This window comes from Cyprinus carpio, unplaced genomic scaffold (assembly GCF_018340385.1).
Source record: "Cyprinus carpio isolate SPL01 unplaced genomic scaffold, ASM1834038v1 S000006624, whole genome shotgun sequence".
Classification (NCBI taxonomy): Eukaryota; Metazoa; Chordata; class Actinopteri; order Cypriniformes; family Cyprinidae; genus Cyprinus; species Cyprinus carpio.
In genome coordinates this window covers 221,895-249,803 of record NW_024879256.1, presented here as the reverse complement: position 1 = coordinate 249,803, position 27,909 = coordinate 221,895, and the positions used below count along the sequence as shown (strand labels likewise).

The 27,909-nt window shown below is 38.6% G+C and overlaps 1 pseudogene; it reads left to right on the top strand.

Moving 5' to 3' along the window:
* The first annotated feature begins 231 nt into the window (after window positions 1-231).
* LOC109089690 lies at window positions 232-26,478 on the top strand (annotated as a pseudogene).
* Window positions 26,479-27,909: the final 1,431 nt, after the last annotated feature.

Here is a 27,909-nt window from a genome sequence, read left to right as displayed (position 1 = left end):
TCCCTCGTTTGCCATTAGCGGGATTGACTAAATTATCTAAATAACCAAGCGAATTAACCAAGCGTGAGGTACATTTGCGCACACAGCAGACGTGCCTGTAAATCGAATTGGAGTTATTTAACTAGAGCTCCATGTTCTGATTGGTGAAGAGGAAGCGGACTACATTCTCTGATTGGCTAGAACTTGACGCTGCGAGTCTCTGGCCATCCGAGGAATTAAATAGATGACAGTCGGCAGATGGCGCTGTGGAGTCACGTGAGTTGTTTGAGCCAAAGGACAGCGGTGCTGTTCTAAAGTAGTGTTTGCGTGTGTTTTTAAGTGTACTTAATATCTAACATCTTTTGCTAAATGTGTCGTATTCTCTTTTGGATTCGTTTTCTGACTAGACCTTCGAATGCTTGTGCATTGCTCTCGTCTTAGTTCGTGAATCGTAATATTCTTCTCTCAGTCTAATTGACAGCATTTGATCTTCGTCAGGTCGAGCGCGTTGAATCTAATGTAAACAAACACAGTTTCGTAGCCTTCGTCCACAAACTCGCCTGGAATCACCGTCAGCGGCTTTCACCAACCTGTCAAGTGTGTTGGAGTCAGCGGGAGATGATTTGGCCGTGTAGTCAGGCCTTGGACTGAAGTTGAAACCGTTTGAGTCTGTCAAGAGTGTCAGATTCGTCGCGAGGCCTCATATCTGTGGATGAGGAAGTGAACAGACCGAGCTCACCCAGGTGATCAAATACTTTTATTTTTATCTGCTTTATTAGATGACTACATGATAAAGGCATTTTAATCATATAAGACTGTAAAAATCTCTCTGTTAGCTGTTAAAGCACAAAATGGCTCGTTAGCATCTTGGCGCTTTGCTAATTTTGGCCTAGAGAGCTAAGCGGCTAACTGCGTGTTTATAAATATGATTTAGGGCCGTAATTATACTTAACATTGTGTCTTGGTGCAGACGAGACAAAATTGAATACTTAATGCCATTGTGACCTTAGTACAATATTAGTATGTAATCGCATTTGGTTACTTTGACCTGCTATAGTTTTGACAGGTGCTAGCAAGCTAATCGATTAGCTTTGGAATTGGCTTTACGTGCCGTTACAGTGTATCGGTACATTAATTGAACTCTTCTTTTCTGAAATCGTTCTTTTACAGTTTGTCATATTGTGTGTGTTATTTTGTCAGTTGTTACTTTGTTTTACTTGAACTGTCATACATGGCCATGAATGGGGTAGAACCTTGTCTCGCCTTGCGACTTCTGATAAGATATTTTTCTGTAATTTTACATTTACTTTTATTTTGGATGTCATGATTTTTTTTGTGAGTTTAAATCAAATACTTATGTGTGTGCGTAGCTATTGCTGTCATCTAGCGTGATTCAGTTCAGATTTTGACAGATGCCTGCTGAAGACAGTAACTGGGTCTTTTAAAGGAACAGTTCACCCAAAAATGAAAATGTACAAAAAAAAAAAAATTCACCCTCATGCCATATAATTTGTACATGAGTTTAGTTCTTCATATGAACACATTCGGAGAAATTTAGCGTTTCCTCACTTGCTCACCATTTGATCCTCTGCAGTGAATGGGTGCCATGATAACATCATGTATTGTGAAGTGAATAAACAAATTCATCAACTAAATTTTAACTTGAAACTGCTGTGTCCAGCTAAAATAGGACTCCTATATCTGCAATATGCAATGAAAAAGTCATTTCATCTGAATGAGGAGAGAAATATACACAGATCAAGCAACTCTTACAAGTGAAAACAGTCTAAAACAGTAATAAACGAATATGTTGGTGGATTTTGATGGAGGACAACAGAGGGTGGGTTTAAAAAAATAATTATTAACTCAAGTAAGTGTTACTATGGACTATAGACTCCACTATATTTTGGCCAGAAGCAACGATTTAAAGTTAAAACAACTTAATGACAGATTTGTTTCTTACAAACACACAGCTTTTCGCTTCACAATTTGTTAACTGATGTAATAGAGTCATGTGGTTTGCATGTGGATTATTGTGATGTTTGGACTTTCATTATGATGGCATTCTGTGTTTTTTTTTTTTTTTTTTTTTGCAAAAAAAAAAAGTACTCATTGTAGTTGCAATTCCATATCCAACAACATTGGACATAAAGATTAACTTTTTTTTTTTTGCTGTTCTGCAGTAAAGGAGAACAATTTAGTGCAAGTGATTTCACTAATAGATTGCACAAATATTTTATGTTAATCTCATTAATAAATAATGATATTATTTATGTAATAAAAACACTGTTTTCTTGTATAGGAGAAAGGATCCCTTTCATGGGAGAATCCTCTTTCCTTTACTCCTGGGTGAACCGGTGATCTGTCAAAATGGGTATGTGCTCAGTTTTTAAAAATGTGTCAAAATACTGAAAGAATTTTTAGTTGAACAAATGATGTACTCTCTCTCAGTCTCTCTATATATAGAATCTAATTATAATAAGAATTTGTAATAAAAATACCTTGTAGATGAGCAGGAGGCCCTGAATTCCATCATGCAAGACCTGGTGGTGCTGCACCGATCCAGTCGACCATCTGTTCTGCCTGACCTGGGCAAACCCAAGGCCTCCTCTCCTAAGAACCAGGTCTGCATTGACTCTTTCGTTATTCACATCAGCAGCAGCTACTTAGTGTTTATTTTTTTATTTTTAAGAAACTCACATTACAAACTCACAAACTATTACAGCATTTACCACTTATCTTTCACTTGAACACATACAAAGAAAACATATACTGTAAAAGTGACCACAGTTGAATAAGAGTGATGACCGTGACTTTGTTCAACTGTACACAGTTCTTTTATAGTAAGGGGTCATGTAGTTTAAAATGACTTGATATTTTTCAGTATTTATGTACAAATGTTTAGTCTGAGGAACACCAAACAGCATATTAAACAGCATAAGGTGATCCAAAATGTGCAATGTACAATACAAAAACAATCTGGTGAAAATAATCAGACTTTTCTGCAAATCAACATGTATTCTTTTCCTTTTTTTACATTTTTCTTTCAATTATTGCATATTTATAATTTACATACAAGTATTAATGTAAATAGCATATATAGTAATAAATATCATAAGCAATATTTTTCTAAATATATTTTGCATACACATTTTAATAAATGAAAACTACCATAGAGACTTCAGAGATCAGCAGTGATGCTGCATTTGTTGAATACATGCATTGAAATAGACAGTTTGAACTAATTAATGGAAATAACCAACTTTAATGCCCTTTTTTAATAAGAGGCACTGTTAAAATATCTATATTAACAAAACTGTGAGACAAGGACAGTCTGTAAAACTAATCCATGAACACAGTCACAGGCACATAAAAAAGTGCGCTAAAATCTTTGCAATATTGCTATCAATGCTTATTTTCTGTTATACACAATTATCATTGTGAATCTACATTTGTATTGAATTTTGTCTGTGTTTCCCAGTGCTGTCTCACACTGTTGTGCATTGATAGATGGGTCAAACTGTTTTCTTGTCCACAGAATGATGTAAGGGTGAAGTTTGAGTACAGAGGAGAGAAGAGGTAATGACCACAATTCCTGTTTCTGCTCTACATCACTTCCTATTTTTAGCACTTCCCTCTAGAGGTTTCTCTTAATTAAACCTGTCCGACAGAGCCATGTAGACGCTGTGTAATGGATCTTGTGTTAGCTAGCCCAAACCTGCGTTTTTATTCCCACTTTTATTCACTTTACATAAGATGTTTTGGTCTAAGCCAATTAACTAAGGGACTTCTTATTCAGTTAAAGTGTTAGTGAATTAGTGTTGTAGTTTTGGGTAGTCATGTGTTTGTGTGCATCTGAGTGTGTGTCCTTATGTGTTTGTGTGTGTTTATGCAAATACTAAGAACCAAACACTGCCAGAGTAGATGCCACGCTGGAATATGAATGAATGATTTTTATTTATTTTTGTAAATTTGATATGATCAACACATTACAGGTCATTTGATTTAAGCAATCAGAGTACTTTTCTCAAGTAACTAGTAAAGTAATGCATTACTTTTCATTTTACATGGAAAATGAGTTACTTTTTCAAACAAGTGATGTAATTTCTTTATTCAGTGTTTATTCATTGACACCTCTCCTGTTGCTGTGTTATTAAAAATTGGGAGTGAGGTGGAGAGGCACTTTCATTAGCTTGAGGCTTATTAATTGCACTGCTGGTATCAAAGGGCCTTTAACAGTTGCCAAAAATCGAACCTTTGGGGTTTTTTGTTATTAAAAAACAAATAAACAAGCCCAGTCCAGGTGACAAAAAACAGTTTACTTTTTTATGGAGTAATGCAATATCGTAGAAAGCTTTAATACAAACCTAATTATGTAATTATTAAAATTAGAGAATGCATTTGGAGGAACCTTTTGCTTGATTTTGTCAAAGTAGCAGATGATGGTGTGGTTTATAATGTATTATGTGTTATTTAAGGATTCTGCAGTTCCCTCGACCTGTCAGTCTGGACGATCTGAGCGCCAAAGCTAAAGTAGCATTTGGGCAGACCATGGACCTGCATTACACCAATAATGAGGTAAAAGATGCTACTACAGCTTTATCATATTTCTGATATGTTTATTTGAATGTTTTCTTAACGGAAAGATTGCTGTCCTTTTCTCTGTCCTGTAGCTTGTGATTCCGTTGAGTACTCAGGACGATCTGGATAAAGCTGTGGAGCTGTTGGATCGATCAGTGCATATGAAGAGCCTAAAAATCCTGCTTGTGCTCCCTTCCTGTACTCAGGTCAGTGGGCATTATAAACTACGTTCAGAGAAAACGTGCTAGTCTGAGACCTGTAATCTAATCTAAAAGCTAAATGCATCAAATGTTCTTGTGCTTTCAGAACACTGTCTCCAGTAAGGACCTGTTGCCAGCTCACGAGAACTTGGACAACACAGACTTCAGTGTTGCAGATAAAAAGAACATGCTGGCACTCATAGGTGGGTTGCACTCAGTGGTTTTGAATTGCATCCTTGACAGAAGTCAACATAAATGCGATATTAACCTTATTTTCTTTTTAAATGCACACTCTTGGCCTGATTGTGCTCAATTAATTGAAAGATTTTTCTTTGAAAGAAAAAATCTCTTCATTATCTTTTATCAAAATATAGCGACTTACTCTTCTTCTGAAATGACTTTCCACTTGGGTTGATCTGACAAATCACTTTTACTTTTGAATCCCTCACCTTGATCTACCTGACTCCATTCTGTTCAGATTATGAAAGTGCGTAAGGTGTTTGTTGCTCTCTTGCTGCTTCTCCAGGTTCTCAGTCAACCGATCGTAGCTCTCCTCCTCCAGGCTATATTCCTGATGCTCTGCAGCAGGTGGCCAGAAACGGCTCTTTCACAAGCATCAACAGTGAGGGCGAGTTCATACCAGAGAGCATGGACCAGGTACAAAGTCTCACACATCTGGTTGAGCTGATGTGGTCTTACTAAGCAGTAGCATAATCAGCCTGAGTCCTGATGGCTCATTTATCTTTTCCTGTTTTTCTCTCTATAGATGCTGGACCCTCTGTCTATGAGCAGTCCAGAGAATTCAGCTTCAGGGAGCTGTCCTTCACTGGACAGTCCACTTGATAGGTGAACAACTAACCCACACATACATGTAGCCACAATCAAACTATTACTGAAGATGGTGCCTTGCCCTTTTACAAATGCATTACTGAAAATGCAATCTGAACTTGTATCTACAACATTCCTTTAGTATGTCAGGAATAGGGGTGTGCCGGTACAAGTATCGGTACCGAATGGTTCACGGGGCAAATACCAAATGGAAGTGATCATCCCTATCCCCTTGGAGTGGGGACTTTGAAGAAAGCAGGGCACGTGTGTGTCATTATATAGTCATTTGGAATGCACTGGGCAAAGGGAGCGAAGTAATTTCCTCATTATCTTCAGCTACGCCTGTTCCTCCGACAACGCAGAATGGTATCCGTCAGCAGATGTCGCTGTTTTACGGTCATAAATGTCTTTTTATTGTTGTTAGCATAACGCCTTTGTTATACTTTCCGCATGAACATTCCGGATGCGTACGCGGACTGCTTGCATTTATACTACCGAAAGCGTACACTGATGGTCCGCTCTGCAACAAACATGTGAACAAACAATTGCCCAGAATTTATATTGTTTTATCAATGGATTGTACAGGTTTGAGTAGTAACAGGCTTCTTCACACAGCCTGCACATGTGCAATCGGTGCTTTTGAAGCCTACTTATGTGCGGTCACAAAAATTGGGAGGCATGCAGTCGTCCGCACAGAGCGGACACTAGCGGACACGCGGACACGGAAAATATAACACAGGCTTAACTGTTGCAAATAAACATACATTTTATATTTTAAAAAGTCTTTAAAATATGCTATATAATATATAAAAACATATATATAAATCTTTTTAAAATATAAAATGTATATCTTTTTTTCATGGCAGTGCTGCGTTGTCACGGGAACATGCCAGCTAAAGATAATGAGGAAATTACGTCGCTCCCTTTGCCCAGAGCATTCCAAATGACTACACAATGGCATGCACCTGCCCTGCTCACTCCAAAGTCCCCACTCCAAGGGGATAGGGATGATCACTTCCATTTGGAATTTGCCCCGTGAACCGTTCAGTACCGATACTCGTACTGGCACACCCCTAGTCAGGAAAAGTATTAAAGGGGTCCTATTGTGCTTTTTCAACTTTAGTTAGTCTGTAATGTTGCTGTTTGAGCACAAAAAAGATCTGCAGAGTCCCAAAGCTCAAAATCCATTTCAAAAGAAGTTATTTTATTTAACAGAAATTACTTTTCAAAAACTACAACGAACAGCTCGTTTGGACTACAACACATATTTTCTGGGATTTGTGATGTCACAAATAGAGGTTGACCAATGTGTCGGTTTTGTCGATTAATTGGCACCAATAGTTGATTGCTGGAACAATCAGTTATTGGCAAAAATCCATGCCAATAGTTTTCTGGGTTGTGTCCATTGCTGGAGCGGCTGAGAAGGGTCTGTTTTCATTATACAGTGCGAGAGCGGCCTCTAGTGGTTGAAATCACTGACCGCATGTGCTATTAGTTAGACCAGTGGTTCCCAACCTTTTTCAACTCACGGCCCACACAACCAAACACATATGTTTGCGCGGCCCACTGCAAAAAAAATTAACTGACCCTGCTATTAATAACTTAGTATTCAGAAGCTAGAATGTTAACTGTATTTACTGAATGAACTAGGGCTGTGCGATGTGGACAAAAAAACCCTATCGCGATTTCTTTGATCAATTTTGCGATTTCGATTTTAATCACCAATTTGACACACACAGATATGCTTTACAGTCATAAATGCATTCAGGATGAATTTGACATATTTCCCCCCCAAAAAAACAGTTAGAGCTTTATCAAAAGTTTTGTAACGTCTCTAGAACAGACATAAGTCAAAATAATCACTATAGTAAAGGTGTAACAAAATTTCTAGACTTGTGGCAAAAAAATATAAATAAATCCTGTGATCTTTTTTTTTGCCATACATTGTTTATAGAGCTCATTAATTGTAGCGGTGCCACAGGTGTTGAAACAGATTTGTTATACATTATACAAGTTCACACGTAGGCCTACTCCGTTTGCAGTGCGTACACAGTAGGCCTATGTGTATGCGGTGCAGAAGCAGCAGCAAGAGCGCATTAATGTAGCGCAAAAAGCAGATTAAATTAATGCACGAGCGCGAATCTCCGCTCGCACGCAGATTTCTTTTTGCTCTGTCACAAAACCAGACGCACGTGCTCAGATACACGCTGCTCTCACCTGGAGAGAGTGCGCGCACTTAAAACGTGTCTTCTCTCAAAAAACTTCGTCCTGTGACACTCACAACTCTCCTCTATGCTCATATTAATTATTTTCGCACGTTTTTATTTCTAGCCTTTTACCGCGTGAAGTGTGAACGCTCTGATCCGTTAACATGGGCTCGGCAAAAAAAAGGCGCATCACAGACAGAGTGTGTGAACCTGGAGTACCGTAGGCATATTCCCAGTCTGTTCTGTTCTCGCGCTAGGCGCGTTGCATTCTGATTAGATCGGATGGCATACTGCGGGAGGTCAGGGCCCCGGAAAAAAATCGGCTATAAAGCGATTTAGAAATCACGCACGCCTCAAATCGTGATTTTATGACGATTTCTATCGCACAGCACTAGAATTAACTGGCAATGAACAGAAAATAACTCGGGCTTATTTAATTATATATATGAAATGATATTATGTAATGACTTAGACATTTTTACATATATTAACAATAATATTTTTTATTTTAATAGTAATTGGTGGCCCACCTGCAATACTATAGCCCACAGGTTGAAAACCACTGAGTTAGACCATAGACCAGGGATAGGCAACTCCGGTCCTGGAGGGCCACTATCCTGCAGAGTTTAGCTTCAGCCCTCATAAAAAATCACCTGCCTGTATCTATCTAGTAATCCCAAAAACACTGATTGCCTTGTTCAGGTGCTTTCAACTAGAAACGAAGCTAAACCCTCCAACAAATACAAAAAACTCAAGCAAAAAAATCCCACAACCCCCACATACACCTTATAAAAACATGGAGGGTAGTGTCCATGACGTCACCATAGACTCCTGAAGAGCATTTCTGAAGCTCAAAGGTGTGCAGTGTGGATGGCAACGCATCACCGCGCGACTCTCCTGGATAAATGAAAATGGGCAAAAGGGCGGGAGCTGGTTGCTGAAGCCCACGCCCACCTATCTTGACGGCAGTGTCAGCAGCGGCAATCACCCTGTCACTCAAGTGGCCGCGCCCCTTAATTATGCAGAACTTTAAGGCTTAATATAATTTAAAACGGATGAGTTATAAAAAAAAAAATCACCCCCCATCACCGTTGTCACGAAGGGCAAAAACGTAGCTATATAGACCCAAATCAGTTTTTGAACCAGGCTGAAAACATGTTTTTTTCTGCTGTAACGTTGGGCATTCTTAACATGGGGAGTCTATGGGAGTGACTCCCTTTTGCAGCCCGCCTCAAGCGGCCAGTCGATGAATTTTTAGTATGAGTTTGAGACGCGCTAGTGTTCCCCAGGCAGGCGAACTTAGAGTGTTACAATCATCTGGGTTAAACCGCGCTCAAATGTATTTGATTTGATGCAATATTTATACTGAAGCAGGCAGCTATGGTAAGGGGCATGACATTTCCCGACCAGGTGCCGAGTGCTGCTAATCACAACCACACGGCCCAGCTACACCAATCACAGCCATTTTGTATTTCAGAAGGCGGGCCTTCATTGATACAAGAACTATTTGAGCTGTTCATGCCAGACTGGGAGAGAGGTGTTGTAATAATGTAAAATTTGTGAAAAATTATGTGTTTTTCGAACAACCTAGGATGAGAGCCTGTTCTAGTACACCCCAAAACAAAATCAAGACTTTGTAAAAGAGCATAATAGGACCCCTTTAAGTTAGAGATTGCACTGATTGCAATTTTCTTGGCTGATAACGTTTTTTTGTAAGACTGACCTGCCGACACTGATTTTCTTTCTAAGAACTGTAATTGACAGCATATATATATATATATATATATATATGTGTGTGTGTGTAAAAAAAAATATTTGCTTAATAAAATAAATTATTGAACATTACAGCCAACCCAAACCTAACTAACATAACACACTCACATAAAAAAAACACAAAATAAAGTAAACTGCTACTTGAAATGAAAGAGTTAGAAAAAATGTACTGAAAATGAGTTGCTGTATATAACAAAACAGTTGATATTTCCCCACTGTTTGTAAAAGGTCCTTTTTTTCCCCTAACCTTATAAAATGTGTTATTTTTTACATCAAATTCTTACATTGTTTCAATTTATTCACTTAGAATAATGAGACTGTAGAGTTGTTGTCATTCAAGTGGAATCAGTATCAACAAACTCCATCTTTCTACTGCAGGAAACGGAAGCTGCATCTGAAGTGGCATTAGAGTATTTACACAGACTGTTTGATGCAGGCTGAGGTGCCCATAATGCATTTACAACCGCAGAATTTCAAATGCATTAATAATTTTATAAGATTAATGTTTTAAATATTTCTTGAATATACAAAGAAGAAATTTGAAAAAATGCACTGATATTTTTAAATATGAAACCAACAAACCACCAGTAGGAGGCCGCAAATGACTGTTTTCATGAGTGAGTCGTTAGTTTAGTCATTCATTCAACCAATTTGTTCAAATGGATCATTCATTCAGAATCAAGGCAAATGACTTTTCTTTTTGAATGGGTTACCGAATCATTGACTCCCTCGATCGTTCAAAAACATGGATTCATTCAGTAACCAAAACACCCGCTGTGTTTTGCTAGGAGCCAGGGGCCTTGTTGTATAAAACCTAGACTCTATGTTTAAAGTATGAGTTTGAGCAACTAGCAGTTAGCCAAAGGGCAATCATTTGTATTTTTGGATCAGCTTAGATTAATATATGCTTTTATGTTACGGAATTGAAAAAAATATGACAAGTCTTAAAAAAACAAAATGCAGAAGACTACCTTCATAAGACTAGTCTAAACCTTTTATGCAGTAGCCGGCCCCAGTTCTTCTGTGGCTTTGATTAGAATGATTTCTTCAGCGAAATTGAGCAAAAACAGTCCATATTGTGCCTAAAATGTAAGTCACTTAATTTAAACTTCTTGTTATTGAGGCTACTATTGTATCTTTCTTTGAAATCAGTGTTACATTGCAGTTGTGTTGATATTCAGGGAAACAGTCTTATGTTTCTACTTATATGTGTGTTGCGCTCATTTGTTTTGATTTCTGCACAAATCTCTCAACAAACTCTCACTCTCATTCAGACAGGATACTCAAGCCTCATCTGGCTTTACATTATCAGTCACTGTTTACTCTGAATGCATAAATTCAGAATCATGTCTCGCGTTTACATTTTTGGTTGCCAAGTTTCAGTGCTTCACTAGTTATTTTTGTTATTGAGGTTTAATCAGGCTTCTTGTCTGGTCGAGCAAGTAAAATCCTCTATAACTTGTGCCTTTAAAAAATCTACTTGGACCAGCGTTAATGGAGCCCTGTGGTTCCCCCACAGTTTACTTTGGCCCTACACGCATTACAAATTGGGAACTTTGTGTCTTCTTGACTCGCAGTGGAGAAGTGACATGTTTACATGCAGATGTAAGACTAGGTGTGATGTCAAAATGGACCAGCTCAAATCGGCAGCCTGACCGCAGACTCACTTGTCCAGGCCAATCATGCGGAAAATCGGCTGATTCCGGTCCCTGCCTGGCTCGATCGGTGCATCTCTTGTATTAAGCAGCACAACTGTTTTAACATTAATAATAATGGAGAAATGATCCTTTGTAGCTGCAAAATCAGCATATTAGAATGATTTCTGACAGATCATGTGGCACTGAAGGCTGCAGTAATTGGCTGCTGAAAATTCAGCTTTGCGTCATGGTAATAAATTACATTTGAAAAACATATTATAATAAATAGAAAAAGAATTATTTAAAATAGTAATAATACAGTTGTTGCTTTTTTGATTAAAAAATAAATGCTTGCCTTGGTGAGCATGAGAGATTTTATGAACGGTAATGTACAGTTCCTGCATATAGATAAATTAAAATACTAAGTGATTTTTATCTTATCTGATGGATCTCTTCCAGTGATACCTATCCTAAATCCCGTATGCCTCGAGCCCTGAGCTACCCTGATAACCATCAAGAGTTCCCTGGTAAGCTGTTGCTGATCTTTCTGCTTTGATTGTCACTGAATACTAACGTTAGATTGCATTTCAGTCTTGATTGTTTCTGCTCTGTTTCACAGAGTAACGATCTACCCCGTGTTTGACAACAAAACAGGGAAGGGAGGAACCTATCCTAGGCGATTTCCCATCTCGTTTGGTCTCTGCACGACTACAGCGATGGTGAGGTTATGTTGGACCTTGGCATTAACAGAAGTTTTGGTTATTTTTCCAAACTGCAAAACCAAGCTAACATGCGCTGTTCCAAATTGGATCATCTTTGTCCCTCAGGGCGAAAGACCTTTCCTAGGGCGCGGCGGACTCAGGCTCATGGTTTTCGTTCTCCAGTGAGTTTCAGTCCATGAACTCGGCTGCCAGCGCTCAGAGCCCCAGTACTAGCAGTGGGAGCAGCATCTTCACTCCTGAGCTAGAGGAACCAGGGCGCAGACGCCGCGGCAGCGACATAGAGCCCAGCTCTAACCCCACTCTCTCAGTCATGGACATCAGCCCTCCAAGCCGCTGTGAGTGCATTTAGTGTTTGGGAGGAGAACATCTTCTGTTGTACCAGTTTTACTTTGTACTAACTTGTTCACATTGTGGTTGATCTAATGTTTACTTGGTGGGTGACATGCAAGATTGCAGCTTATTATTGTTCTGATTTTTCAGATGTGACACTACTATTGTTATGAGTTTGAGTTGTGGCATTTGTAACTTTGATCAGCTACAAATATGTGCTTTCCCATAACCCAATATTTTAAAAGTTTTTTATATACACTCCCTTTTAAAAATAAATTTATTCAGTAAGGATACATACCATTGAACAAAAAGTTAACAGTATATTCATGTATAGATGTCACAATAGAAAATCTAGGGTTAGGGTTTGTATTTCAGAATGCTGTTTTGTAAGCTTTCTAATCGGTAAAAAAATTAAACCGCATAATTGTTTTGTAAACTGATATACTAAGAAAGCCATAAGAACCGGTTTCGAAGAAATTATGTGAGACCGAAGACTGGGAGTAAGGGCTGCCTGAAACATTCCAGCTTTGCCATCCATAGGATAATTTAATTGGTTTTACATATATTTAAGAGAGGAAAGTTATTTTAAATTGAAATAGTATTATACAGTTTTTTACAGTATTTTTGCTCACCATATATTCTCACCAGGCTGCAGATTGAGGATAAAAGCCTTCAAAAACATTAAAGCAACTTTCTGACCCAAAAATTTGTACTTGTGACAAACAGTAATAGATTAGTGCTTGTTTTCTTCATCTAATCATAGTCCTAAACTACAAAATTTCTTAACCTTCTTGCGAATTGCTCTTTGTGAGTACATTATCTATAAAATGATTGTAAAGGTCTTTAATAAATTGTAAATCCAGGTTACCAACATGTTGGACTACAAAATTCATTTAAATAAAATTGGTCAAAAAGCTGAGGGGGAAACTCTGTATAGTGTGTTGTTCTGCTTTTATGTTGAATTGCCTCTTTCCTTTGCTAAAGCGCCCTCGGGCTCCACAAACTGGCGTCTAGGGAAGCTTTGGGAGGCAAGGAGCATTGGGCGAGTTTTGCCTGCTAACGATGCTGACGACTGGCAGAGACACTGTGCTGTTAAACAGGTGGCCCGTTTTTTGCCACGGATAGCCCAGGAAACCAGCAAGGTGAACATGGTTTCTTTAACAGGCTTTGCTACAGCTAGTATGGTGTCTAGTTGAACCTTTTGAATTGATTATGGTTTGCTATGATGTGTTCAGGAGGTGAGAGCTTGGGATGTGTGAACTTCAGCTGCTGAAAAATCTAGTTCCATGAGCGCCAATAGTTCAGTACTATGGCTGCTTGCGGGGGACACACATGAAAGAACCTTCTTTCCATTTTTATGGAGTACCTGCCTGGGGACGTATGTGTTGTTAATTCATTGAACACAACATGTTCTTGTATGCTTACTGTGTTGTTCTGAACTTTTGCAAGCACCTAAATAAAGCCTGTGTCCTGAACTCCTTTTTAACTAATTAAAATAATAATTCAGGTCTCCAGAATGCGACCCTTTTTTCTGCCTGTGCGACTCCAATTTTGTTCCCTCATAAGCGCTGCCCATTTCTGTTGCATATGAGAAACATCAAATGGCAAAGAAACGGAAAAGCAAACCGCGCTACTCAGTTTGAAACTACGAGCCCCCCCCCCCCCGCGTTGGGAGTGTTAGAGCCTGGTTTATTACTTGCCGCGTCAGCAGGGATCGCTGACGGTGTAGGCGCAGCAAAAATGACGCTAGAATATTGAGGGGCAGGATGGATGGGTTTTTCAAGCTAAAGTAAAACGACTGCTTGCTTAAACCAGAAATGGTGAACATGTTGGTATTCATGTGGAAAAAATATCATGCGAGCACTGTCACCGACATGCAAATTTCGTTTAACTTTTTGTTTTGATTTTGAAAATCCTGTCTCTTTGCTGGTATCTCACGTACGCTATGGAGGTTCTTTTCATTATTTGATTCCTCAGTGTTTGCTCCAAACTTCCTGTAACGTTCTTAGTCTGTATATAATACCTCATGTGGTGGTATGAAATGCCTCATTTATTTAGGTTTTTTGTTAATAAATGTGTTGTAAGCTAGTTGCCATTGTAACTTACTGTTTAATTGTTGGTGTGTGCCCTTAATTAAGTCAAGTCAAGTCAGTTTTTATTTATAGAGCCACCCATTAACACCAACCATCGTTGATTCCAGAGTTGGCTTTCAAAGCACTAAACAAGCAAAAGAGATCAAACATTACAAGGTGGAAAGAAATTAAAAATAAAATCTTTATCTATACATTTTAAAAACAAAAACAACACATCCCCAAGTACTGTACACAGCATCACCCAAATGCAAGGGTGTAAACACATGAGTCTTTAAGTTTGATTTTAAAAACACAGAGTGATGGTGAGGCCCTGATCGTAAAGGGTTAAACTGTTCCAGAGTTTAGGGGCAGCAACAGCGAAAGCTGTGGTCACCTTTAGATTTCAAGCGAGAATGAGGGACAGATAAAAAGAACCTGATTTGCACACACTTCTTAATGACCTAGAGGTTGTATATGGATGGATAAGATCATCGCTCTAAGCCGGGGCTGACTTTTGCAATGCCTGTATGCAAAAAGAAGGACCCTTAAAACATCTCTGAAGTTTATAGGGAGCCAGTGCAATGAAACAAGAACAGGAGTATTATTGCTCCCTCTTTTTTATTCCCTGTCAACAATCTGGCTGCCGCATTGTTGAACATGCTGAAAGACGAGATAGAGTGCTTTGAGGCCGAGCAACCATACAGAGAGTTACCATAGTCCAGCCTGGTATGAGATTAGTGCATGGATGATGCACACTTTCAAGATCTTTTCGAGAGAGAAACCCGTTTTACTTTAGCAACAGATCTGCGGTGGAAGAAGCTACTCTTTATGCTTGTTCAAATTGTCGTAATGGATCGAAAAATGGAACCGTAGATTTTTTTTTACCATGGGTTGGTTTGTTTGTAAAAGTTTATTCACTTAAGGGAAAGGAGGGGGAACCCATCATCTACTTCAGTAGTTAGAGTAATATTGAGTTTGAGTTGGTGTGCAGTGGGGGGGGGTCCCCCGGCCCTTAGCAGACGACCTCAGTTTTGTTCGTGTTTAGTTGCAAAAAAAATATTTAGACCTCCAAATTCGGACTTCGTCACCCACAATGAGTCCAATAACCTTGTGCAAACCAACAAGCGTCATTTTTCAATGTTTGATTGGAAGGTAAAGTTGGGAGGTCATCGGTTATTAGCAATGATAGTTAATATTATATGATTCAGGATGTAAGGAATTATTTATTGCAGAGGACGAGGGAACAATATAAAGGGCCAAAGAATAGAAACCCTACCTGAGGAACCCAATACACGGGATGGGTGCAGCCGGGGTGAGTGTGCCCGATCCAATATTTAATTCCTGAAAAATGTTCATTACCCTTTAAAATAAGCAGGTTTGCGAACCACTGTAATGCCTGCTTGCCTTGAACCCCTTACTGCCCATTTTCGTCGATTTCAAGAGGGCTTCATGGTCAATAGTGTCGAAAGACTGCACTCAAACTCTAACAGTATCAGAATTGCCGATGAAGTATAAGAATAACAATAACCCATCTTTTTTAATTTAGGGCTTTAAAAAGTGGGAAAAGGGGACTCTAGATGTATGTAAGCAAAACAGACACATTATTCTTTCTTGTAAAACGTGACAACCTCCGCTTGCGAATTCGAAACATGCCGAGCATCCGAAGCTCAGGCTTATAACACAGGCAAACGAGGAACTCCCATTCACACCCTTAATCAACAAAGAATTCTACGAAAGAAAAAAGAATGGTGTTGAATGGTTTAACTTTTTCGTTTCCAGATAACTATACCAATATGATAAAAGTTCATCAGGCATGCATGTGATTCCTCCCTTGTTGTAGCGCTCGTGCGGACCAAACTGAGAAGGTTATTCGCAAAAGAAGCGACCCGTGGGCAGAATGAGGATGGAGTTCTAAGAACCTAAACAGTTCTTAGTTCTTTTCACAATCCACCACACCTATTAAAAGATAATGTACAGTTCCAGTTAGCATTAATTCAGTAATGTGCCTCACTTACTGGTTCATTACTGAATAAACTATCCTCTGCAAGACCAATTTTTTTTGTGTGTGTAGTGTGTGTGTGAAACTACTTTCCCCGTCAGGGCCTTGTGTAAAACTTACTGTGTCCTCGGTTTTGATACAAGTTTTGAAATTTATTTTCTATAGGGCCTCCATTACCAGACCAGCTGCCGTCTTATGGTGCTCTGACGGAAGAACGTCACACGGTAAATATACACCCGGGCAGATACCTAGAAGGCGTAGGTGCTACCTGCATAGTAAACATGATCGTCCCATAGAGATATCAAAAAAAGGGTTGAGCCAAACTGCATGTGATGTTGTGTCAGTTATGATAAACTGAATGTTTTTTTTTAATATATATATAGTTTATGTATACACATATAGAAGCAATACATGTAGCACTTAAACTCTTTGTTAACTGTCATTTAACCTGGTCTTAATTATTTTAATGCTTCTGAATGTACCCTTAGCAAAATATTCCACACTTTTTAAAAAACTGAACAACTTGGCAGAAGTCCGTTCACTGTTTGTCATTTTTTCCTATCCGTTGATGAAATGAAACCAAGTCAGTAACTATTGTTGTTTTTTATGTTTTCTACTGTTTTAACAGGAACATGTTACTTTTGACATTCTTGTTTAGTTTGCAATTCTCAAATATTCCTTCCTTCCATGATGAACTTTATTTTCCTATTCTTTCATTCATATAGGTAGCCAATCCCTTCGGGTGACTCCGCAGGACCAGGCAGGAAATGTGAAGCTGGGTGACTTTGGAGCGAGTCGGCGGGGGCCCCGACCATCTGCCTGTCCGGAAGGGCATATTAAAGTCAGTGACAGGTACACCTTACTGGATGAGCCCAGAGGTCATCAGCGGAGTAGGGGTATGGCAGGAAAAGCTGATATCTGGTAAAGCCCTTTCAAGTCTGCATTGAAAATTAAAATTCACTTTCCATCTTTTTTGTAAATGCATGTTGACTGCGGAACGACACATCCATGCATGTATCATTGTTTAAAAATTAGTTTTTACCTGCTTTTTGTAAACTTTTAAATTAAAATGTCTACTAACATGATGGCAAAAAATGACAGACTCCTCTGTCTTTGGGTGAGTACTTAATCTGCTTTAAACCCAACCCTTTCTTACAATTTTGTCTCCATTCAATCAAAACAACCGATGGTGTAGTCAATTTTTTACTATTATAATATTCAGTTTCACCTTGATGTCCATCACAACAGGAAGCAAAAAGGCTACTTCTGTTTCATTGTGACTTTAAACCTTTTAAGCTGAAATTGTGATACTTGCGGGCCTCTTCAATAAGGACTTCTGATGGCCCCCCGGGGTCAGTATTAAAAGAGGACCTGTCCAGTTTGAACATGTTTAGAAAACTATGAGAGAAACGACTTGATGTATAATATTTGTGTGGCTTGACTTCAACTATGGTAATAATTACTTCATTATTTCAGGCAGCATCGGCCTGATGAACCCGTGGTGGAGATGTTGACTCAGCGGACCGACCCTGGGCGGAAGAGTTATGTAACGAAGCAATGGCAGCCATTTTTAAACATCGCCACACAGCCCACAACCCCACTTCTGCCACCTCACGTGTCGGGACCACTGCCGCGGATGTCCGTAAACGGATTTTGTTGGACGAATCGAACAGGCGGTCCAGTGAGCCTGCTTGAGGACCTATTACGGCAAACTTTCGTACTCCACATAGACACTCCCCCTTCCATCTCTGACAATCAGGAGGATTCCAAAAAGTGTACGTAGGACCATCCATTTTTCAGATCTTCCAGCAGGGCCCTACGAGCCCCTACCTCGGATCTAGCGCGCATAGTGAAGAGGGCAAGGTGGCCTGATCTCACAACTCTGATGGCGCAGGGGGTGATTGGAGCAGCTTGATTGAGACATATGAAACATTGCACATTAATTTCACTCAGGGGTAAGTACCCCTAAAGACCTAAACAGATATCCCTGGCACCCCCAAAAAAACTTGACGGATGTTGTCTTTAAGGCCTTTCTTTTATTAATTTTATGCCCCTTGTTTTGATATCCCCCATAATTGTGGAGGAAGAGTCTTTGCTCTGGGGAGTCCAGGTTGGGTTCTAGATGGCAAGAAGATCTTGGAATGTAACCCAGAACAAAGGCGGTACACCAAGACGCTCTAAAGGGTTAAAAGAAAAAAATGAAACAGAACAAGAATAGATGACAGGATGCATGGGGACTCCTCCAGCCGGGCTGTCCTGGGTACTTCTAAAGTTCCTCATTTTCTTGGCACAGTTCCTCCTAGAAATATACACACACAGAGTTAGGACATGAACTGTGATGGAAGATCTCACTGTAGAATATTTTTTTTACTCACTAGTGCTGTACACACATTTGCGTTTGTTGAACTCTCTCCTCACCTTCTGATCGCAACCACATAACGGAGTGTAGTGTCGCTCTCTTTTCTAGCTCTCCTGTTTGGGATCTTCGCTTCAGGCAGGATTCTTGTAAATTCTGGTTGTTTTCTGCTGACATTGGTTTCAGTTTTTACTTTGTGCGCCCTTTTGTTTTTCTGATCGCCTCCTTTTCCTCTTTTTTTTGTATGCTGCTCTGTTCTAAGGGTCTCCGTCGCCGATCATCTTTTTTAGAATTTTATAAGTTTAATGCACAGCTACTCACAAGTCTTCTTTCTTGTCTGGAATTATTTAGGGACAGTCTTCAGGCTCTTCATACTGTTTCTTTAGGATCAGCATAAATAGCCTCTGCCTTTCCTTCCCCTTTGGTCACACTGTGCTGGCAAACTGATCTCGGGACAAGAGAAGGTTCACCTGGTGCATTCTCTCTAACCAGTTGCCGTACACTCCAATCTGACTCAGGGTAGGCAGGTTTGCACAGGTTGAACACACTCACTCACCAAAGCCGAGAAAAAAAAAAAAAAAAAAACCACAGACCACACAGACCACACATGCCAGGGTTTTTTAGTGCCTTGGACATTTTCACAGTGCAGAGTCACCTGATTACCAGTAAAATCTCAAGAAACATAGAGAGTCCTTCACATAGATGTCCGAAAAATTTTCATATGCGTCTTTTTGTATTCGTCATCCTTCCTTCAAAAATCTTGCTACGCATGAGAGAAAACGCCCCCGAAAATCGAACCTGAGAATAATTTATTGTTGTTTTTTATGATGGACGATAGTTTCGTGGCAGTGTGGAAACGTGATTTTATAACGTGAGTCGTTTAATTTTTTTTTTTTTCACGTAGTTGCACATTGTCCAGACTCAGTGTGCAAAGACCCCTAGAGTGGAATATAGAAATGGAATGCTCCCTTATGAAAGTTGACACTGTAAGTGCAACTTCTAGTAAAAGACTTACACAACCGGGATCCGTTCTGCTGGGATATTTTCCATACCAGGACCGTCTGATGGTTCCAATCCCTCCAGAAGTCTTTTCTTCGCTATACTGTTATTTCTATAGCTTTCAGAATATGTAGACTTTCACAAATCCTAACAATACTCAGCACTGGCCAGCTAACTAACGGTTGCATATAAATAACCTCGCTATCACCCGATGCCTTGGGACAGAACTTATCATTCACACACGTTTCACCAAACCTCTTTGTCAAGCACTTGGGTTTCACACTTTCTGCTAGTGACCGCTTCTGAGTATTTTAGTGAGCTCTGCTCATTCAGAGATCTCTCCTCACACATTAGTGCTGTAGTGCCTGCCTTCAGACGTACGGTCGATACCGTACTTTTTGGTGTTCCCCTCGACTCCCTACTTATTCCTTAGGTTTTGATTTTCTTCTATCATTGTGCACCATGTCTGGTCCTGGCCCGTTCTTAATTAGAAAGATAATTTATTCTTTCTCCTCAGCCATAATTAATGAGAATATGGTATTAGTGATTTAGCATATGCTTATGTTAATTTACTTAACTGAATGGACACACAATTCAAAATTATTTAGCGTCGCTTTCATATTGCTTACTTATAGTGACCTGTAAATAAGAATCAGCTTCATACTTGTGGTCCGTTCACCACAGGACAACCTTCTTTTGTGGTCTCTCTCTCTGGGTTGCGGATTCTGTTTTCTCACATGTGGGTCAATTACAGCATGCATCATTTTTCACAAAAAAAGTGTAATGACTGTCCTGATATCATAATAAGAAAACCAAATGCTTCGATTAAAGTAATTTAAACAACAAAATAGATTTGACCTGAAGATAAAGATAAACAAAAAATATGTTTAATTATTTATGTTTAAGTCTTGTATTATTTATTTAAAAAAACTTTACCAACCGTCTTCTTATTAACTTTTCGAACTGTTGTTTGCTAAAACAAATTTTGTCTAACACTACAAAGTGATCAGTCGCCAATAAAACAAACTTAAAGCTAGGAAAATTATACTCATACAGGGCCCCTGCAAAACCATTTCCAAAAATATTAGAAAATTTAACTTGAAGTACCTATTTTTTTAGACTGGTTAGTTTAGGTTGTAAATTTTTTGTGTTAGTATACCCCAAAAAACGTCTTATATTTTTAAATTAATAAAACTGTAAGTAATAAAAATATCGTAATTGTTTTTTACTTAAATGTTTTTTTTTTTGTAATGATTAAATGTACACTCAGTTGTAACTCAAGTAATTTATTGGTTACACCAGCACCATTTTTTAAGTTTTAAACACCAGCTCATATGATAAGCAAAACAACCTTTTTTTTAAGATCATGAATGCTACTATATTCATTGACCCATGTGTCCCTCTGGCTCATTGTTCATATTAAAACAATGAACAAACAAACACGATCTATAACCGTTCTTTCAAATATGATCAGTCTAGCTGTGTCAGTGCAAGAACTCGTCCTGTGTGAACGCTGTAACTGTAGCAGAGTGAACTACCCCGGCCGATAGATTGTGATAAAATGAGAGAAACTAGCTTTTTGCTGTCAGTAAGAGTAACTATAGCAATGAGGCTGCATGTGGTACTCGTTTTTCAGATGGTATGATTACACTCCAAGCAAACGTTTACAGTTTTCGGTTGGTGACTAAGAAAGTCTTACCTCCATTGTCTAGAGTTACTTAGGAATGATTTCATGCAGCTGTTCCGGATCATGATATCTGGGAGTGAAGGTCATGGAAGACCCGCTCACACAATAGACCTACTGTATTAGCAGTTCTCCGTGCGGGGCCCCCTTCAGTCATTTAAACATGGGCAGGCCCACTTTGATTGCTCTTATCCCTTGCAGCTGTAACTCTATCTTGTTTAATGCCATGTGATTTGGGCCCGCCGTTGCCAACCCTAAGTTGCTGTGGCAGTATTTGAAGGAATTTCTCCGCACCCAGTATAATTAGCAAAATTTCTGGTCGGTAGAGTTTTAAAGTGCCAGTTCAAAGAACTAAAGCCACATTTATTTTCATTTAAGCATTACTCGTTAGGACGATGTACAGACATACTACACGAAAAGTAGGCAGTGTATGTTTGTAATGTATGTATGTACTGTTAAAATGTTCTTTTTGATGCTGAAATGTTTGCACATTTTGAGACCATGATTTTTACACTGATTTTAATATTTTTGCCAGTGTTCGTCAGTCATTCTGTGTGTGTGTGTGTCTGTGTGTGTGTGTGTGTGTGTGTGTGTGTTTGTAAGTGACGTGCGATCTTGCTTGAGTCTGAATGCTTGTTTTCTGTTCAAGCGGATATGAGAGAAAACCGTTACCCTGGTTACCAGCCTTGTTGGTTAGGTTGGTCACATGGTCACTCACTGATCTAAAGTCTGCTCTCGTCTGTGGTCAATTCATTGCCACTGTTATGCTGCAACTTGTTCCTCAAATGAACATGCTTGAAATGAACAGACAAATGATGTCTGGTTTTTGTAAATTCAGAGTTAGAAAATGAGAGCCGAACGTCTAAATGCTGACTGGTGCCAAAGAAACTGACTTGGACCAACATGCCTGGTATCCTGGCCGGAGTTTGTTGTGACGCAAATTGAGAATCTTCCTACTGGAATGTAATGTCAGATTTTTTTTTCACCACTAGGTGGCATCATTCAGCATTTGCAGGTATTAAAATTTTTGGTTTTTTCTTCTGAAAAAATTTTCCGTTTAACAGTAGGTTCCTTTAGCTCCCGGGGAAATGCATTGTTTATTTATAAAAGAAATTTACAGGAATTTTCCTAACTCAACAGGCTGGATTCGCAGTGAAACACGCCCTTTGGGTGCCACTCCAGGGGCATGAAAGCACTTTGGGTTTGGTTTGGGGTGATGTTATATCGTTTGAGTTTTTTGTTTGACTGTCTGTGTTTCAAAGAGAATTTTTTTCTGGGGGGCCCGGGTTAGGGGAGAAATTTTTGCCAGCGCAATTAGGGCCCTTTCGCCTTGTAAAAAATGTTTTAGAAAAGTAATATAAAATCTAAAAAAAAAAAAAAAAAGAACAAAAAAAAGAAAAATTTGAACCTGGAAAAGAAATGTAAGTTTTTTTTTTGGGCCGTACACTTACTGGGAAGAACCCTTTTATCTGTTTTTTGGGCCTTTTTGTTATTGGGAAAGAGGAAAAAACCCTGTTTTTCTTTAAAATTTAATTTTGGGTTTTTGACCAATAAGCCGTTTATATTTAAATCTGTATAATTTAGTGGTACATATTTTTTTATATATAATTTTTATTTTTCTGTTTTTTTTTTTTTTTTTTGTTGTTGGGTTTTTTTTAAAATCCCGAATTTAAGCATGATTGGCTCAAAAGGCCCAGGGGCTCCGGGGGTCGGGGGATGGGGAGGGGGTGGGTCGGCCTATTTTCAGGTGACATCATGAGAGTCTATGACGGTGGCCTTTTTAAAGGGTTTGGGTAAGGGGAGAAAAGGGAAAAAATAAAGTATTTATTTCACCTTTTTGGGGCTATATTTTTGCTTAAAAATTAATTTTAGAGTCAGGGATTTTTTTGTTTTAATATTTTTCAGCTAGAAAATTGGGTCTGTGAGTGCAATAGCTGGGTTATTTCCTTTTTAAATTTTAAATTATTATATATTTTTTTTTCTTGTAGCCAATTTGGGATGCAAAAGTTTTTTTTATTTTTTGGGTTTTTTTAAAATGTTTTCCCGAAACCCCCAAGGGACATTTTAAATTTTATCAATATTTGTAAAAAAAAATTAAGTTCAAAAAAGACAAAAATTTTCCCCTTTTTTATTTTTTTACCCAGTCTTCAGGAAACCCGATCCCCCAGATATCCCCTACCCGCGTTTTTATGTCTTAAAAAATTAATTTTTTTTTTTTTTTTGAATGGTTTAAAAAAGTTTTGCTGGTAATATTATGTTTGGAAACTGTGAACAAAGGTTTTTAGGGTTTTTTGAGGTAGAAAGTTCCCAAAAAAAATAAACATTTTTTTGAAAAGCAAATGGGATGAAGTCTTTACTGTAACTTTTTTCAATTTTTGCACATTTTTCTGAATAAAAGTAGGTTTTTTTTTTAGCTGTAAAAAAAATAAAAAAAAATTTCCCAAGGGTTTTAACTTCATACAGGTGACTAAACAGTAGCGCCTCGTGGTTTTCTTCTGACAGTTACGTGTCAAACTGGGTGTGTTTCTATATAGAAAAAACATATTTATTGTTGGTTTCCTGTAAATGTACCCCTTCTAGCTTCAACCGCGAATATAACACATAATTACTGTATTTGCATTACTCTAAAGGGTAGGTTTAGGGTTATGGTATGTGTAGATGTTAATAACCAATAATTTTATCGACAGCATTTTTCGTTGTCGGATTGTACTACCCACTGTTTTAATGGGAGGTAGGAAAATCTGACAGCGTAGGACAAATAGACAGAACACCGGACTTCGTCTCAAACCCAGTGAACCGTTTACCTAGATAGCTTTGTTGAGCATCTTAGGCGTTTTGGTTTGAAACGTTGGCAATGTTGTCTATGTAGGCAGTTCACTAGGTTTTGAGACACTATGAACCCGCCCAGGTTTGACACAGAACACCTTAGTATGCTGTCGCCCAGTTTCAGATCTCTAGTCGACAGACACCAGCCATCATGTTGTCTTCTCTTGTAAAAGTGATCGTCTCGCAGCTCACGTTGGCAAAAATATGCGCCTTTTTATGATTCATAGCGCGAACCCTGAAGTCTCAAGCAGGCGATGTAGATTTGCACAGCGCAACATCGATCACTGGAAACTATAAAACCATAGATGATCTACCGGGACCCAGCCTGGCCACAACTGCGTACTGGCTCTTCGTTAAAGGATACGCGGATAAAAGTCATGCAATGCAGGTAAGACACATTTTATTATTATTATAATTATTTTTAATTTGCAAGTTTGTACACTCAAACTACTGCGTAACAGGAATAATGTTTCTTTTGGAGTGTTTTAAGATGTACGCAGTCATTAATACATCAAATATTAATGTCCATATAAATAAATAGCCTGTATATGAATCTATATAAAGCAAAGTGTTGAGACATTGCTAACTACTCGTGTATGAACTGATTTGTTAAGAAACATTTTTATGATGTTCAACAAGCATTAAAATAGGCTTCGTAGACTCGGGAAATCCTGCCTGATGCTGACAGCTGATATCTCTGGAATGTGAAATCAGTATGGAAAGCCATTTTAATATGTATTCCTTAAATATAATATCTAAATGTATGTTAATAATATAAATGTGACTAGTATCTTTTCCAGTTTCACTAGTAGCTATTTGGTATTATTATTTTAATTATTCCAATAGTCTTTCTAGTACTTATTGTTATGGTATTCTGTAATTTTCCGACTTTCTGTAAATTGTTCTAGTTTTGCTAGTTGTGAGGGAAATGTTATTATTTTATTATTATTTGCTTTACTAAACAGAGTTCTTTAAACTTTCTGAATGCTTCATCAGTATAATTGAGGTATTCTGATGTGCTAAAAGACCAACAGAAAATGTTGCAGACAAGTGTGAAACACCTGGAAAAAGGAATGTTATTTTAGAGACCCTACATCCTGGCTTCTTAGAAGTTGATTTGCATTAAAACACCTCTAGGGGACATAGATACCTTAAAGGGATAGTTCACCCAAAAATTAAAATTTGATGTTTATCTGCTAACCCCAGGGCGTCCAAGATGTAGGTGACTTTGTTTCTTCAATAGAACGGAATATAGGCAAGACACCGAACACATTTTAGTTGGGGCTGACCTTGTCCCCGTAGCCCTGTGTTCCAAAGGTTGTAGGCATTAGGATGACAGGAAGCTAAACTCACCATTGTGTCAAAAGAAACAGTTGCTGTACTATATTGTTTATGGAATGATCACCATGATAAACTGACCCTGACTGCAGATAAAACTCACCACATTATTTCTGTGTTGTCAGCCCCTGTAAACAGCAAAGGGAAGTAAAAATGCGGCCCACACAAGTAGCCAATCAGGAACAATTGGTCTGTCCTAAACATCGCTTTTGTTTGTTGAGGGATCTGACATGTTCAAGTTATGGTTTAACTAATGGTGTTATTTCAGGGCAGTTCACCCAACTGTTAGGTCCAACCAGTGGAAGACAGGGGAGTGTTTGTGCTGTTTATGATGTATAAATCAGCTTTAAAGGGACAGTTCATTCAGTAATTAGAATTCGTAACTTTACTCTCACCCTCATGTCCTTTCCGAACATGTGGTTTAATCTTCAAAACACACATTGAGATTGGTTTAATGAAACCTGAGAGGTTTCTGTCCCTCCATTGAAAGGTCCAGATAATTAAAACATATACAAAAAAGGTCTTTGTAAAATTAAGCCCATATGAATAAAGCAGTTTAATCCCCAGTCTTGTGAAGAGATGCAATTGTTTTAGGCCTAAATGATGAAAAGATTTAATTTAGGTTTGTCTTTTCATTTCAACCATGATCTACACATGCACACAGAGAAAACAGCACATATTGTAAACATGGAAGATTTATGTGTGGGTTCATATGTGTTTATATCTGTTCATTACATCTAATTGGATTGTATCTTTTCAAAAGACCCAGACTAAAATGGGGGTATTCGAGAAAGGTTATGTGACAAAGCCGGGTATGTGTAATGGCAAGTAAGAGCGATAAAACTCAGGCTTCGGTTTCCAAAAACAGAAAGTAGCGTTCAGGGGAAGTAAGTAGCCATAGCAAACTTATTCTTTATTTTCTGTGCAGCTTCTCTCCATATCTTTAAGATTGCAAATCACCATTGTAATAATAGTGATAAAAGATTACAGCCTTTATGACCTCTTTTACAATTCTTTACCACCACAATCGTCCGAACTTCACTAACAATATCTCTCTGTGTGTGCCAACAGCACTACTGTCCGTTATTTGCATGATATCTTTACCTCTGTGAGGCTGATTGTAACCAAAGACTATAGAAATACAAAGAAACGGTCTCACTCCCTGTTCATGGGTTTCAGTCACGTGTCACGTGTTTGGTGGTGGCCACCATCTTTAGTGACCTTTTTGTAGCCTCTTTTTGGTGATACAGAAACCAAAATAACACTTCACCAACAACAGAAAAACAGTTACTTTGAATATACTATTAACGTTATTATTATTTACCCATTTTAATTCCTTCAGCACATTAAGTGGGCTGTGTCCATAATTATTGAAATAGTTTTAAAATTGGTATCATCACTCATAAAAAAAAACTAAAGATTTCACCTTTATGTCGTCTACCGTGACACACCTGTTGGTTTTGATTACCAGCACTGCTTACGGTTTTTCACAGGTGCTCTGAGGAACTTTCGTGCCAGTTCTTCGCGATGACAGTCTTGTCTCTTGGTTATCTAACAAGACATTTGTGCCATTTAGAGAAATATTCAGTTATTCCTTACCTGTTATTGAAGAAGCAACTAATCCTAGTAGCAACACTAAACTGTGACTTTTTTGTTTTTTCGTTGTAGTTTCCGTTTTCATTTGTATTTTGGCTCCTGTAATGGCATCGTTCCTCGTACGCATCAAATTCGATTCCAGTCTGCTGAATCCCTAGCAGCTGTAAACGCAGAACCTAGCTTCTTTTCGTGCTTGCACCATGAGTCTCAGCACATTTAGTTACTCATTTATTATTTTTTTTTCTTTTTATTCCAGCCTTTTAGGCATCATTAAATCTGAAGTCATAGAAGTGACAGGGGTCCAGCCTTTATACTCGTTAAATGTTTTTGGTTTTTCACTACAGCGCTTCTTTTGGCCCCTTTCTTGTGCGCCCAAGACCTCCCTCCTCGATCCTGTCTCCTGTACTTTCCACTAAAAACACCGAACACACTAAAAACATGACGTCGGACAAAAGTTTTTGCACAAACACAATATCACCAATTGCTGGATATTAACCTTTGCCATTAAATTGTCCTAAATTTCCCACCCGATATCGCACACTATGTCCGTCTATCTCTTGTTTACAATGCATTAAATTAGAAAATACGTATTATGGGGAAAACTGTAACTACATCATATTTACTTTATACTATATTCCAACCTACGGCGGGGGTTGGGGTGGGGGGTGTACGCCTGTGTAGCGGTGGTTAATCACCATAAAATCCAGCCCTGGTGAGCATTGTACTTCAGGTGGTACCAACAATCTTTTAAAACCTTTAAATCGTACGGAGCCCCTTTGGTC